This window comes from Haliaeetus leucocephalus, unplaced genomic scaffold, assembly GCF_000737465.1.
Source record: "Haliaeetus leucocephalus isolate CR32 unplaced genomic scaffold, Haliaeetus_leucocephalus-4.0 Scaffold984, whole genome shotgun sequence".
NCBI classification, from domain to species: Eukaryota; Metazoa; Chordata; class Aves; order Accipitriformes; family Accipitridae; genus Haliaeetus; species Haliaeetus leucocephalus.
The window spans coordinates 2,874,891-2,889,890 of NW_010973420.1; the positions used below are offsets into that span (position 1 = coordinate 2,874,891).

Consider the following 15,000-nt stretch of genomic DNA (forward strand, 5'->3'; position numbering starts at 1 on the left):
AAGACATGGGGGGGGGGGGGGGGAAGGGGCAAGGTCACTGCTAGGTTCTAGTTTTTCAGTAGTGGTGTCTCCTTATTTCACTTACTTTACGTGGTCTGTCATCATATTTGGAAATATGAAACTTAAATACTGTTGTGGGCACATCAGGATTTTGTTCCGTCGATGCCAGCACGGTCATATCTCTGCTAGACTTTATTTTTCTTAAGACATATATATGAAATACTTGGAAATCTTCTTCAGTTCCAGTGCTGTGGGTTTAAATTGTTAGTTATTCATCCACATATCTTGTGATTTGCATTTCATGTGACTGCAAGTGTGGACAGGAGTGTGTGATATCACTGTAGAGGAGAAGGGTTTAACTGCTTTCTCCAGCTGTAGAGGAGCGCTCTCGCCCTGCCCTAGAGCTGGTTTGGTAAGTGCACGCTGTCAGTTCATTTTGGCAGAGCACCATACGAGCCAAGGAAAACGTGTTGGGAGTTGAAGCTGGGGCTGGTTACGCAGCTCAGCAGAGGACAGCTGGAACACAGTTTGTCTTTGTGTAGAGATCTCTTTTTTGGATTGCTTTTTTTCGCTAGGTGCAGCTTCACCACTTAGATGTTTAAATCCACCACCAAAATGACTGGCAGAGGAAGGACTCAAAGAGATAAAACGCTGGGAAATGGAGACTGTTTATTGGTTTTGTTGCATTTCTCTTTTAATTGCAAATAGTTGTCATGGTACTTCGTGGTTCCAACATGTGCATAGACATCGCAGGGTTTTATTACTTGGTGTGACAAATACATTCTGACTTGCAGGAGATGCAGTGAATTGTTTCACTAATCCTCTTCCATTACAGCCTGTAGGATTAATTTTGGTGGCAATATTTGCTTTGCTTTTTTTGATACAGGATCTTAACGTTGTTTCATGGAGGATTTGATTTGTGCATATTTAGACTGAAAATTGAAAAAGAGTAATAATTTGAGTTTTTCCTGTTTTAAACAGTTTTAACATTTTTTGTTCTTATTCCACTGATTAGCACTGCTGAAAGTGTATTTTAAAATATGCTTAAGAACATGGAATGATTCAGTAGAATATCTTCTTGAATAAAGCATGTGATAAATAAAATTAAGCCTTTCCAAAAAAAATGAAAATAGGTCATCAACTCTCTTTAACTAAGCTGTACATTGCTAAGGTTTTATTTATTTGTTTGTTGATTTTTAATTAAGCCAATAGCATGCATGGGGAAATGTATTTCACATCACTTCTGTTTTAATAAACTGATGCAGGGAAGTGGGACTGGCATCAGAGATCAGACAGGCAGAGAGAGCGATACAATGAGTTGAAAAGGGGACAAGACAGAAGGGGCTGGTAAGCATTTTGCTTATTTGGTGGATATAAGTAGTTCAGCCTCACTGTTAATCCTTGTGGGTACTAGTTTTGTGGAGTAGTGGGGATAGTGCTGGGGGTGGTTCTTTCCTTTTAACTTGCCCTGTTAGGAAAATCATATATACTGAAATACGGTGTTGAAGTTTTGAAATTTTGAGGACAGTGATTAAATTCAGCTTCTATGTTAAAATGCATGGTATAGAGGATTCCTGACCATAAGCTATTTTTTACGTAAGGCCTTAGTCTCATTTACTGAGAGGGACAGTGCCTACTGAAAGAACTATTTGATATTTGGGTGGTTTTTTTCTGCATTGCTTAGTGTGGAGCCTAAACTTTATTTTCTGCCCACTATTCAAACAAAGCTCAACAGGCAGGATTATTCAGTTCGTTGTAGATTTTTGTATGGCACTTATCACTGTACTGCCACGGAGCTTCATAAACCTTTAATTAATCTTTACAACACCTCTTTGATGTGATTCAATTCAATCATTATTCAGGACCAGAGCCAGTAAATCTTTCCTTACACAAAACGAGGTGAGGTCCTGTGGGAATATAATCTGCAAGGCAATCAAATGTGATTATGCAGTACAACTGTGTAAGCATGGCAAATCAGGGTTACCCCAAAAAATCCTTTTCCTGGCACTTTTTGTCTTGCGAGTGTTTGATTTTTACAATCATTGTGATACTCTTGAAACACTGTTGTATGTTAAAAATCATATGTAAAATGATTCATCCTGAAAACAGCTTCTTCAGACGTGTAATGGAAAGAATAGAACACCTCCAGCTCAGGATTTTTGGCTTTTTGATTAATTATGTTTTGTAACCTTTTTGCTACATCTTCTTTTAAAACAAAACCAAAGAAAAGCTGCTCAGCTAAGAATACTGGCAAAACCAGACTTCATTCTGGTATGTGTGTGTGTATTTCAGTGCCATGTAGTTCATAGGGCGCTCTAGTCGGGGCTGCTCACGCATGTTGGAGTCTTGCTTCTAGACTGATTACCAAGACTGACATAAACTCAGTTATGCTGAATATTAAGGTTGTAAATGGAGAACCTTTGATTTTGAGGATACAGTATCATACTTTCGTGCATGGTTTAAATGCTTGTTGGTGCATATTGTGTCTATTTGTCTCTTCATTTATCATCGTTTCAACAAACCAGCAATTCAGACCAACGATATGACTCCTTATTTAATTGTCCTGACCCAGGCTGAGCAATCATTTTCATATGACAGTTCAATTTCTCTAACTTCTGGAAACAAGCAGCCCCAAATTTCTGGCAATAATATGATTTACGTAATTAGGCTTTTGCCCTACCTTTGCCCTCCAAAAAAAATGCACTTGTGAATGACTGAAAATGTAGTCTATCTTGAAGCCACAGTAACCATGCTTAAATGGGGTTCTTTGTCCTGTCTCATAAGAATCACTTCAAGAAAAGACTCCCGTTCCTCTTCTAAATGTAAATATTGGCAATCCTAAAACAAGAGTTGATAAAGAGTATATGTTTTCTTTTTCGAAGAATTGTCTGTAGGGAAATAGTAGTATTTTGTATAGTAAATTGCTTTGCATATTGTATTCTTATGTATGCGTGCTGTATTGAATGGTGTCATACTAACAGGATGTTTCTGCTGAAATAAGGTCTAGGAAAAGTTTAGCCTTATTGTAAAACTTAGTAATTCTCTACTGCCTTATTTCACAATGGGACTGGATTGTTTTCGTTTCTAACCACGTTCCAAAATGGAATTTGATACAGTAAGTGTGAGCCATAATTTTATGTTGTGGGTGGAAGGCAAAACTGAAGAGTTAAGTACAATGTCTTTTCTGTCCTGCCAAGTTGTAGGTCTGTGAAAGGGCAGGGTGTGGTAAATTCTGTGCAGTGGATATCTGGACAATTTAATTCCAGTTCCACACTAATGTATGGTCATTACCTATGTCTTAATTAATGCATTCATATTCTTAGTTAGGTTTTGCTAATAACGTTTGCAGTGATATTAGGATCCTCATTTGGGTTTGTATGATGTAATTATGAAAAAAAAATTGCTTTGTTGTGGAAATGAATCTTTTTTAAAAAAAAAAGCTGCTAACTGCAAATGTCATCTTTGTTGTTTGTTGTTTTTTTTTTTTTAAAGGTGATTTTTCTTAAGTTTCTGACTGCAGGCCTGAGATAGATGGATGTTCACTTTGTATAAATACCATTAGCAGTAAGATAGTATTTTCATACAAGATGGATACTGTTGTCTCTGTGCAATCTATTCATCGCTGTATGGAAAATAAGGGGACCACTGGGACCAGTCCTAATCACCACAAACTTCCAGCATGCTACATTTGTACGTAGTCTTCAGATTTACAAGCCACGTGTGGAAAATGTGTGGTTAATGTTTTTTGCCTATACAATTTTTTCATTGTAAGGCACACTGATGACCCTTGCACGTATAAGATACCCCGCAATGTTAATAAATTTCATGTTCTGTTTCTCTGAAAGAAAACGTTTGTTTCAGTAATGCATCATATTTCATATGTGTTTTATGCATAAAAGGAAAAGGAATGATAGCATTCAGGTATTACAAACTTCTCCAGCCAGGTGAGATTCAGTATTGTATAACGAATGCTTTGTAGTATGTCGATCTAAAGTGTTACCAACCCAGATTGATGACCTGCATTACGTCAATTGAGGTAGATTTAGGCAGCATTTTAGAAGCAAATGAGATTTATGCAACATCTCATTATATTTTTGTAGGATAGTGAATTCAAGATGTTGGTTTCCATGAGACTAGTGCTTTTGAACTTTACATTCACAAATTCAGCTTTTTGCAAAGGTGTAAGGGAAGAAAGTTTGCTCTCTGTCAATAACACTGTGCCTGCTGGAGTGATGCATTGTATTGTTGCATGCTGTTGACCTAGAGCTGCCTTTTTTAAAAAAGATTATTTTTATTTCCCCTGCCCTCAAGGTACAAGTCCATGCAGATTTTTGATAAATGTGGTTTATGCCTCTATTTTTTTAAATCCCTAAGAGGGTGTTCTAGGCTTACTTCTGCAGGATAAGCTATGTAAAGAGGACAGGTTTGGTTGACCACAGCAGATTACAGGTGTGAGTGACCAACACACCAGCAGCCTAATGGGTGTGAGCTGTGGAGAGTGAATGGAATAGGAGCAGTAATTATAGGAAGTAACTGTTTGGCTTCTCATATGATACCAAAACCAGAAATGTACATTGTGATATTCTTCAGTCTATTGAGCAAGAAATGTGTGAGGGCTAGGTGGGCTTAGACAGTAAGTCTCTGCTCCACTGAGCTCCTACTGAGGTGATTTTTTTTTTTCTTGCTTGGGAGCTGGGATCTGTCTACAGGGGAATGTTATCCACAATGGAGTCTTTATCGGAAGGAGATGCTGGGACCATTAGGACCCCTTCCTCTTTAGCCACCAGCCCTGTCATAAAATAATGCCTTTTCTACCCCCTCTTCTTGGAGGAGGAGTATGTAGACTCCATTATATCCAGGATGACTCTGCCTTTTCCCAGCATTTTGGGAAGAAGATGGTATATTACCAAGTTAGTATAAGCAGATGTTGCTTATCTTGAGTCCCTATTCCTTTAGCTGAGAGGACCTGTAGCTCAGAGAAAGGAAATAAAAAGTGAAGAGGCAAAGGACCAACACAGAGAGGGATAAGGTGGTATAAAGCTGAAAGCGTGATCTGCCATTTTGTTTTTGGGGTATCAGTGCCTCATGATTGTTTATCTTTTGGTATTGTGTGTGCTTAGGCCTGTCCTGTTGCTACAGGATTGGTAGCAACCAGAACTAGAGAAGCCTTGCAGCTGGTATAAGAGGTGAAAAGTCAGAGTGAATTTTAAGGCCTGGATTATGAAGTATTACACTTTGATTGGGAAAGGCTAGGAAGCTGCAGTGGGAGAGAAGATGGGAGACTCTGGGGTGATCGGGAAGTTGAGGTTGATGAGAAAAGTAGGTGCTTAGTGCAGGAAGAGAGGGATGGAATTTAGGGCAGTTAGAGAACATATCTTGAGCAAAGGCGTTGAGATTGTTGGAAGGAGAGAGAGAAGCTTGTAGATAAGTGGAAGCTGATGTTAAGATGGGAAACACTTTAAAAGACTGAGGAAATTTTGGGGATGTTGCAGAATATTTGTCTTGTTTGGGAAGCACTGAATGTCAGGACTTGAAGGGCTGGTGGATATGAGTCTTGGGAAGAGACCTGATGTGCCCATATGTCTGCATGCCCAAGTCCTTTTTTGTCATTAAAAAATTGATAGTTCTGATCCTTTCCTCTCTACCTGTTTTCCCTCCTCAGTAATTGGGGTTAGCCTGTGTGTTCCTGCTGACCCTCAGCTGAGCTGTCGTCCAGCCAGCTGCCACCAAACAGAGTGGACAGCAGCTGAGTTCTTGCTTTTCCCCAAGTGGTGGCATTAACTGCGGTCAGTCCTCCTACGCTCCCTGCCAACTGTTTGCAGAGAAAGGACAGGAGTGCAGTTATCTTTGAGGACTCTGGCTGTCTTTGAAGTATGATTGAAACTTGCCCGCTATTTCAAAGTTTGAGGTAAGGAGAGTGACAGGAGGTATGGTTGTATAACAAATGTTTTCCTTGAAAACTGGATTAAAAACAAGTGATAAAAAATGACAAAGCTTTCTGCTCTGGTAGTGTTCACTCTCTAATTACTGCAGCATTTGTCTGTGATTCCACATAGTGTTGAGTAAAATCTGTGGTATGGGCAGCATTCATCAAAGGGATATTTTGACTTCTTTATGGTAAATCGAAAGCTAACGTTTGGTTTGGAAATGCCTTGCTGAGCATTGTAGTTTGGAAGCCCCATGTTGCTGTTACACTTTCCGTGCTGTACAATGATCTCTTCTATTAAAGATGGTGAGTTGTGCCAGCTGTGCAGAGAGGGAAGAGATGTGAAATACATGCAAATACAATTCCCCATACTTTGTTGTTCTGTCAGAAGGCTGGAAGTTAGTAACAAATAATTAAAACTCTTGGGTTTTTTTTGTTTGTGTCTTTTGTTTAATGTAAAATGTGAAAAATCTGAAACAATTCTTGTTTCCATTTTTTGGGGGGCAGGGAGAAAAAAGCACAGTAAGAAAAAACTAGCATTGTTTTCCATCAAAACTATTTTTCAATGGAGAATTTTCAGCAGTCTCTAGGTTTGTGTTTGAGACTAAAAATGGCCTTTCTGGAAGGAAAAACATCTTACCTTGTGTACCTGTAGGAATGGAAATGGTAACTTTGATCCATTGGAAAAAGTAGGGTTTCAGCTTCCTAGTAATGCCACAGCATTCACTGTCAGGACTTGTAAAGGTGTGAGAGCATGAACTTTTGAAGCTGATGTGTTTGTGTTTTGGAACAGGGAGGGCTGACAACTTTTGAAAGGTTTTCCCTTTTAAAGGGGTTGATGGGGTTGTTATTTCTTCTGAGACCTGTAAAGTTGTAAGTAGGGACAGCGAGGGCATTCTCTGTGGTAGCTAGTGGAATTAATACAGATTTTCACATTCCACGAATGCTACACACATGCACGTGTGTGTGTATGTATCATATACAGTTAAAACATATTCTTTCTTGTATTACTACTTTAAACAGTGCAAGGGCAACGCTTTGGCAGCTGAATGTGGTGGTTCTTTTTTCTTGTTTTCTTCTACTCGATCCAGAGGACAACAGATCCATCAGCATCTCGAGCAAAGGTCCTGTTCTCTGGGTATCTGGGTTTTTTGTGAGCACTACAGTTTGGGATAAGTGAGTGTGTGTTTAGGGTTGGGTTGTTTGTTTTTTTTTTAAGTGTGGTAAAATAATTTATTAAGATCAAATACTTTTTAAATAGTCGAGAACAAGACCCTCAATTGGAAAAGAATAGTCTTAGAACTTAAATATTTTTTTTTAATTTAATGAAGTACTAGGTTGCAAGTTATATAATTGGGTTCTGTAATAGGTACTTATTAACATTTTCATCCTAACATTTAGGATAAGTAATTACTTTAATGTTTAAAAGCCAAAATTAATTTGTTTTGTAACAAAAGTTGTAATTGATTTTACTGCATGGTTCTTAGCAAGATAAGCATTGGGATTCATGTTTTTATCTCATTTATAAGGTTGTTACCTGTGTTGCCTCTAATATTCAGTCTTTGTGCAAGCGAGGTCAACTCCAGACACTTAAGTAGATTTACATACGTTGACATCCAAGTTGAATTAGGCCCTGTGAGTATATGTTATGTCTCGCCAAGCTAGCTATAAAGGGGAAATCTTTTCAAAGACTTTAGCAATCTTAGAGCTCTTTGCTTTATTTCTAAACCCTGTAATTAGTGGTTTCTTGAAACTGGATTTGCTTCTTCCCAAGCTGAGGGATATGCACAGTAATTTTGAAATCTAGCCTCTAAACATGGTCTGGCTCCTAACTTTTCTAAGTAACAAGCGTTTTAGATGCCTGACCATCAAGCTGACTTAGGGTTGGCTTTTCTTCTTTAATACACTCTCTTTCTTTTTTCTTTTCTCCCCCCCCCCCTTCTTATTTCTAATATTGGAAAAATAAAGTATTTTCTTTGCCCTGTTGACACAATATTAGGGCATGGCAAAGTTAACACTTCACTGTTTGCATCTGGAGGCTCTGATGGTGTTCAAGACTCTTTGTAGTTCAAGATAAATTATGTTTGTGATTACAATCAACCCTTCAGAAATTTAAATTAGTATGCAAATAACAGGAAAGATTATCAAGATTTTAATTAGCAAATAACAATTTTTCAACCTAGATAAACTAGAGTTATCTGTTATGTATTCTAGCTGCATTTTTAAAGTGTTCTCAGCCCAGCTTAAGAGAATTAAAAAACACCAGCAAATTGTGAATTGCAAGGTACTGTTGAAAAATGAAAAATATTCTTGGTAAACCTGATATTCTTAGCCTGCTGTTGAGTTTGAGTAAGCAGTCAAAGAATAAGGTCAAGATAAATCAGGTGCTATTGAAAACACTTTTCTCATTTGTATTTCACCTCATAGAACTTGGAAGTAATCACCTGGTTCATTGCCTCCACTGCCCTGCAGTCTTTGGCAATTGTGAAGTAGTTATTTTAATTTTAGAAAGATCAGCAGAATGTGTACTCTGCATGCTCCTGCTCTCCATTCATTAAAAAGCTTTTAAAAACACACTAAGCTTTGAAACAATGAGGAGTTACAGCTTTTGTGCTACAGTAAGAGAACAGAAGGTAATCGAAGGTGACGCTGTGTTCTGGGTCGGTGTGATCCAACTGGTGGAAGCGAAGTGGGCTGCTTCCTAAATTCCCAGTTGCTTCTTTCTGGAGACAAGAAGTACCTGCCAGAGGCATCATACACTACCTTCTGTGCCCATTTTATATTTTGACCCAGAGAGCTAAATGTGACTATCACAAAAAAAACCACCCCAACAAACCACCAAAACCAAGTGAGAGTTGCAGTAAAGTCTTGTCTGTGCCCTGCCTTGGTCCCTGCCTTTTCTGACCTCTTCCCCTTTCCTCACTTCTTTTGTGAAAATGGTCTATGGTACAATAGAAGGGTGCTTTTAGTTTGGAGTAGGAGACAAATAGCTTTCTGGAAGTGATGGAGGGAAAACAGGGGGAGAGCATTCTTGCTGATGAGGGCAGGCTTTAATGAACCAAAAGCTTTTTGAGTTGTTTAATGTCTTATAGTTTTTTGATCTGATATGAAATGGCTGGTTCTAAATTGCTACATGTTTACAAATAAGTGATCTGAATTTTTTATTTACATTCACAGTGATATGCTTTTTAAAATCTCTATATCTTAAAAGTAATACAGAATAAGAACTGCAGTACAGCTAAACATTTAAAAAAAAAAAAAATCCAGCTCCCAGTCCAGACAAGCCATTACCATCCATTCCTGGGTCCTAGAAGAGCTTGTAACTCTAGATATTCTTGGGCATCAGTATATTTTTTTGTTTCCCTGGCAGTTCTGTTCTTATTAGGCCAGTAGGGAACTGAAACCAAGATGCCTGCTGGCTTGGTCCCTCAGGGAATAGACAGCTTCATAACTTGGATTACATAGCAGTTTATAAGTATGCATGCAGTCAAGTACACATGCACACTCATAAATTGATTTCCTTACTAGATATTACTATGTTTGTTTTTTAAGCAGGATTGCATAAGTTAGGGTACAACAAGAATGAAAGAGAATATATGAATTATTTTGCTACAACTTAATATTGGGCATAAGTCTAATATTTCAGTCTCGAGGAACTCCACTGATAATAACGAAAGCGTCTTGTGTTCTATAATGTCTGGCATATTGTTGAAACCTTTAGCTAGTAAAGGACAGGTGAAACAAGAAGGCGTGCACTAGATTCAGTTCAGAGATGTTCTACCTGGTGGGGCTTGCTTTTTTTTTGGCCTTTTTTTAATTCTTTTTTTTTATTAAGGCTGTGAAAAGGAGAAGGTAGTTTGATGTGATTAAAATGTATTTGCAATGTACCTCTACGTTTAAAAAAAAAAAAAAAGTGATCTGGAAGAATGTGTATTTTTGGTATCTTCTGTTCACTGGTGCAATTGTCATTAATGCTTCGTAAAACGTATATAAAGTTGGTACGTTTTGTGGTATCTGACTCATTGAGCAAAGAGTTTAGTTATGTATTGTTCTATGTGGATCTCAGAGGCACAGCTGTTGAGATAGCTGCCAGCAAGAAACTTTAAATGTCATTTTCCTTATCATGCATCTCTGAACTTCCTGCATGTTAATATGTTTTAACTGTATTTCCTTATCATATCTGAATGTATTTAAAAGAAAACACCCCATCTTGCTTAAATGAGATTTTCTTGTTTACTTTTTTCTGTGAAATGTATTCTAACTGAAATAATAAAAATCGAGGTGATATATGCAGCAACTCTGCAGTTGAGTGTGTGAAAAAGGAAAAGCAGTATTTTTCCTTCAGGCACATTGCCACCTAGCAGCTGTTAACTAAAATTTGCTCATTTTTTACTTAAAGAAAGAAGGTAAAGCCTGTATCTAAGTACTCTTGCTGTATTCCTCCACCTCCTTCTTGGGACGTATTGAGGTATCAGCTAATAGGTGGTGTATCATCGATGCCTGTCTGACCTCAGGAGCTGCAACAGATATTTTTGTCCATTAAAAAATGGAATTATACTGAGCAATACTGTATGGTGCCTTACATCAGTGTGTCTCGCCTCTATAAAGACTGTATTTTTTTTCTCTCGGTTGCAAAATTGGTCCCTGTAGAAATAGTTCCTCTTTGCTGATTGTCATCAAGGGTGAAATTTCAGTTGTGTCCAAGTGAATGGCTCGCACATTGTTCTTCTGTGGTGTTGATTCTTGGCCGGTGTCGTGCACTTTCCCACTGAAGGATGTTGTGTGGGATGGAGTGTAGACCAAGCTAGTAAAACTGCACCAAAACTGTTTTCTCAGGCTCTTCAGTGCTACTGCCTGAGGCAGTGGCAAGCATGGGAGAAAAGAGAGTAAGGAGAGACAAGGGGAGGACACGGGGGCAGAGAGGCAGAAGACTGACAGGGCTGAGGACAGCAGAGAGGAGGCAGAATGGAGTGCTCCATAGTAGCTTGCTTGAAAACATTTGTTCTAAGATAGCTCAATATATGTTTAAGCGCTGTAAAAAAAGATATAAACTCTCACTGTCAAATCTGATGTTATGGACGTGATATATTAAGGAATTGCTGTTTTTTCCTGCAAAAACTCAGGTAAACAAATAATACACAATTGTAAGGATTTATTTTTGTTAGGTCCTATTATTGCTCAAATAAGCCAGGACTAATATTTTTATAGTGGAAAAGTTTTATCACTATTTAGGAACCAATGACACAGTAACTTACTACATTCATAACATGCACTGTAATTCTTTGAAAAGGTAAGTTTCTCAAGCTTTTTTTTAATTGGAAAAATGCTCTGTTCTTCTCATCAGCCATTGGTATATCTGCATCAGTGCTTTAGGGGGCAGATGTTCGCTTTCAGAGTGAATCTCCTGATTGCCCTTCTTTGGTCTGCATCACAGTGGTCTCAGCCATAAACTAGATTCTGTTCAGATGAAAAGAAGCTGAAAGAAGTGCAGCAAGAGTGTCCCTGATGTGCTCCAGCTGCCCAGGGACATTGGTCCATCTGACCAGATGTAAGCCAGTTCAAAGAAAACACGTGGAGTGTAGATGGTTGAGGCCACAGCACCAGTTGCTTCACACTACTTTTGTAAGCATACCGCTGTTTTCTCCAAGAGGAGGAGTTTTGATATTTTCTTACTGTGAGAATTGTAGAAGAGCAGCACAGAAATCTTGTCAAACTTCACCCTAATGCAGGGACTAGCTGTCAAAATACATCTTTAGCCTCCTAGTTTTGACAATGGTGATTCACCTACTTATTAGAACTGCCCCCTTTTTTTTTCTTTTCCCCTCGTTTGCTTTCCTTGCCTCAGAATACTTCTGTGATAAGACATTCTTGTGTGAAGACTGAATTTCCTTTTCGTATTAAAGTGAAGCAGAAGATCACTAAGAGGTTGAACGATCTCATCTGCTATGTGGGATAATTGGAATCAAATCTAATGTACTTGGATGTGAAGTCGAGTGATCCAGAAAGACACGTGTGGATTTTCAGTTACCTCTAGGGGATGCTGTTGTGTTAAAAGTGCCAGTGTTTCAAATATTTTATATACAGATCTGGGTATTTATCTGCCTTACAGAAGAAACATGTGTGCAGTCTTATGGGAAGTACTCTAGCTAATATGAAGCAGAGATACTACAGCACATAATTGTGTTTGCAACCATCAATATGTAGAAGAACAGAATGAACTATAACAAAGGTCCTGGGGTGATGTTAATAACTTGTTTTTCCGTGTATGTTGCATCTAAGCTGCTGATGCATTGATTATTGATTTCAGTTCAATGGGAGGTATCTCAAATTGGTGAAGTGTTTTGATGATCAGCAGTTCGAATCAAGTAGTTGGGAATTCTTTGCTGCCAGGAACAGAGTACTTTACAGTGACCCTGTAACCTATTTAAGGTTAATGTCTGCTGGACTTGAATTTGTTGAGCTGTTTTCTTTCAAAGAAAGGCTTCCTGTGAATGGATTTTGGTTTTAGAATGCTTGAGATACATTTACATTGATAATTTACCCCCCTATTCTTTCACTAGGCATTGCCTTATTTTCAGTATAGATATTTTAATTTAGAAATTCATAAAGCTCCCAGTGTTTGGTACCAGTTTATTATTATTTAAGGTGAAGCATCTAAGTTCATTATGCAACATTTGACAGGTGTTAATCATAGTGTATACCGTACTGCTGAAAGCCATTCACATGATAAAGCGATCACTACCGTCTAAAAACCTGTAGACCGGTGACTACTGGTCTAATAAAGAAGACTTAACTGCTTTATTAGTGTCTGGACAGCACTACTGAGCAGTCAGTGATTTGTAGACAATACCCCACCTTGCTTTTCCTGACAACTTGAAGAAATACATATCTTTGAATATTGAGGGGAATTTATATTGGACTTTGAACTATAATGCTCTTGTGTAGCTAACATGCTATGTGCAAATCCTGTCTTGTAGACCACTGCTCTAAAGAAGTTTAGAATATTGCTTTTTTTTCTTCCTTGTCACCTGCACTTCCTGCAAAAATTCAAGTATTTTAAATTGGAAAAATTAAATACTTATCTCTTCTTATCCTTCCCAAGCATCCATAAAGTGTGTTGTATTGCTGTAAATTCAGGGATGCTCTCTATATTAAAAACTGTACATAGCAGAAATATTTTCCCCAAAAGCTGTGGCATAGTTACGTAAGAAACTTGTGTTTCATGCTGAAGAAATGTGCCCCTCTTTTGTTCATGTTGTAGGTATGGATTTTTATTGCAGTTTATATCTTAAAGGGCTAAGACTTCTCTTGATGCCTTTATTAAATGGCTGGTTTAATTTGAAGCATTCATATAGAATATCTTTGAATTTGAGTATGTACAACATGATCTGCTGTGTAAAACTTCTAGTCCCTCTGCTTAAAAATCATAATGTTCTTCTCTTTATTAAAGCCATTTATCTTTCTAGAAAATACCATGCACTACTTTGGTCTGAAGAGGTGTGGTTGCAGCTTTTGTGGTAACAAATCCTGTGAGGCAAAAAAACCCTGGCAACCTTTTTATTAGGTGCCATCCAAGAAATGTACCGTTACCTCAGCATTAAGTACCCATCAGTTTTTATGCCATGTTAAAGTCTTAAAGATGAATAGCGCTTCCAATTAGGAGAGTGCCCTTGTTGCATATAAATAATCAATAAAAGGCTTCTTGACCTTCATCTTCCCAGCAATGCAGAATTCCTTTCAGGTAATTTGTTTCCTGCTGTATTGAATTCAGCACTGTTAATGGAGATTCTCCTTCAGTTGAAGCATAGAGGTAGATAATGTAGAGGACTACTTTATGTATTTGAAGTGAGGAGAAACCTTATTTGGGTTACAGGGAATCTTCCTTGGAGATAAGTTTCTTACTCCTATTTATCAGTAGGAAATTTAAGTAAATTACCTAGTCTCACTGAAATATCCAGAGCATTCAAGCAGTACTTTTCAAAATAGTTTGACCAAATGTCACTCCATGAGTTGCCTCTCTGATGTAGTATCTTCCCCTTCCTAACAGAGGGGAGAAATTCTCAAGGTGGAAATGAGTTTGTTACTGGTTCTCACCAACTGTCTGCTCTTGTGTGTACCGTTAAAATTCTCCATCCCAGAAAGGGAGGGATGAGTTATGTTCCAAGCCGAAGAGGGCAGAGGGAAGATTAGGACTCCATTAGCTTTTTTTTGTTTGTCTTAGACCAAACCTCCCCAGTATTTATTTCTCTCTGTCTGTCAAATCAGACTTGCAGGTGCTGATCAGCCACAGGAAATGCAAACTGATACCCGTTAGGTTAGCACATGCTTCCACCCTTACAGATGTTCTGCCCTCTTAGAATGAGTCGTACACATCTGTATAAGCAGCTAGAGTCTTTGTGATCAAGGTTCAGACTGCAGAAGGGCAGACCACATCCTGAGATGAGAGCAACTGCTGTAAAGATCTCCGTCATTTGTGTCATCTAAACCGGACCTTTAGCAGCTGTTAAAAATCCAGGACACAAAGTTTAACTGCCAATAGCCTTTAAAAAAATCAAACGTAATAGTGTACCGATTGAATTGTAGCGGTGTGTGCATGTGAGTACACAGTGCCTGTCTGTATGCGTACAGATGTACCCGCTGTACCTCATTTCTTTAATGTTTAATTGCCTTTATCATACCAGACCTGCCGTTCTGTCCCATTACCGTAAACCAGCATTATTTTTCACTGCTAACAGTACTGGGATGCGTCCGAGGCCACGCTAGGCTATTAAGTAACACGTTTAAGAGAGAGAACTGATTTTAAACAGCTGGATTTCGCTCGGGTCTCCTGCTCAGCAGCCCGACCGAGAAGTTGCGGTGGGTCGGCTCCTGCCCCGTGTCCAGAGGAGGCCCCTGGGCTGGCCGGGCAGCCCCTGCTTCCTCGTCCTCGTCCTCCTCGTCCTCCTCGTCCTCCTCCTCCTCCCGCCGGGCAGCGGCAGCCCCGCTTCCTGCCAGGCGCGGCTCTGAGATGGCCCCTTGTGCCCAGAGCCCGGCTGTGCGGGCTCTCCGCCGCCGCCTCCCCTTGCTTTCAAACA

At 38.9% G+C, this 15,000-nt stretch overlaps 1 protein-coding gene across 2 annotated transcripts in view; it reads left to right on the plus strand.

Annotated features, from left to right (window-relative positions):
* The window catches only part of VGLL4 (vestigial-like family member 4), a 90,989-nt gene that overhangs the window by 28,606 nt on the left and 47,383 nt on the right, over positions 1 to 15,000 (plus strand). The gene's annotated exons all lie outside the window — the stretch shown is intronic.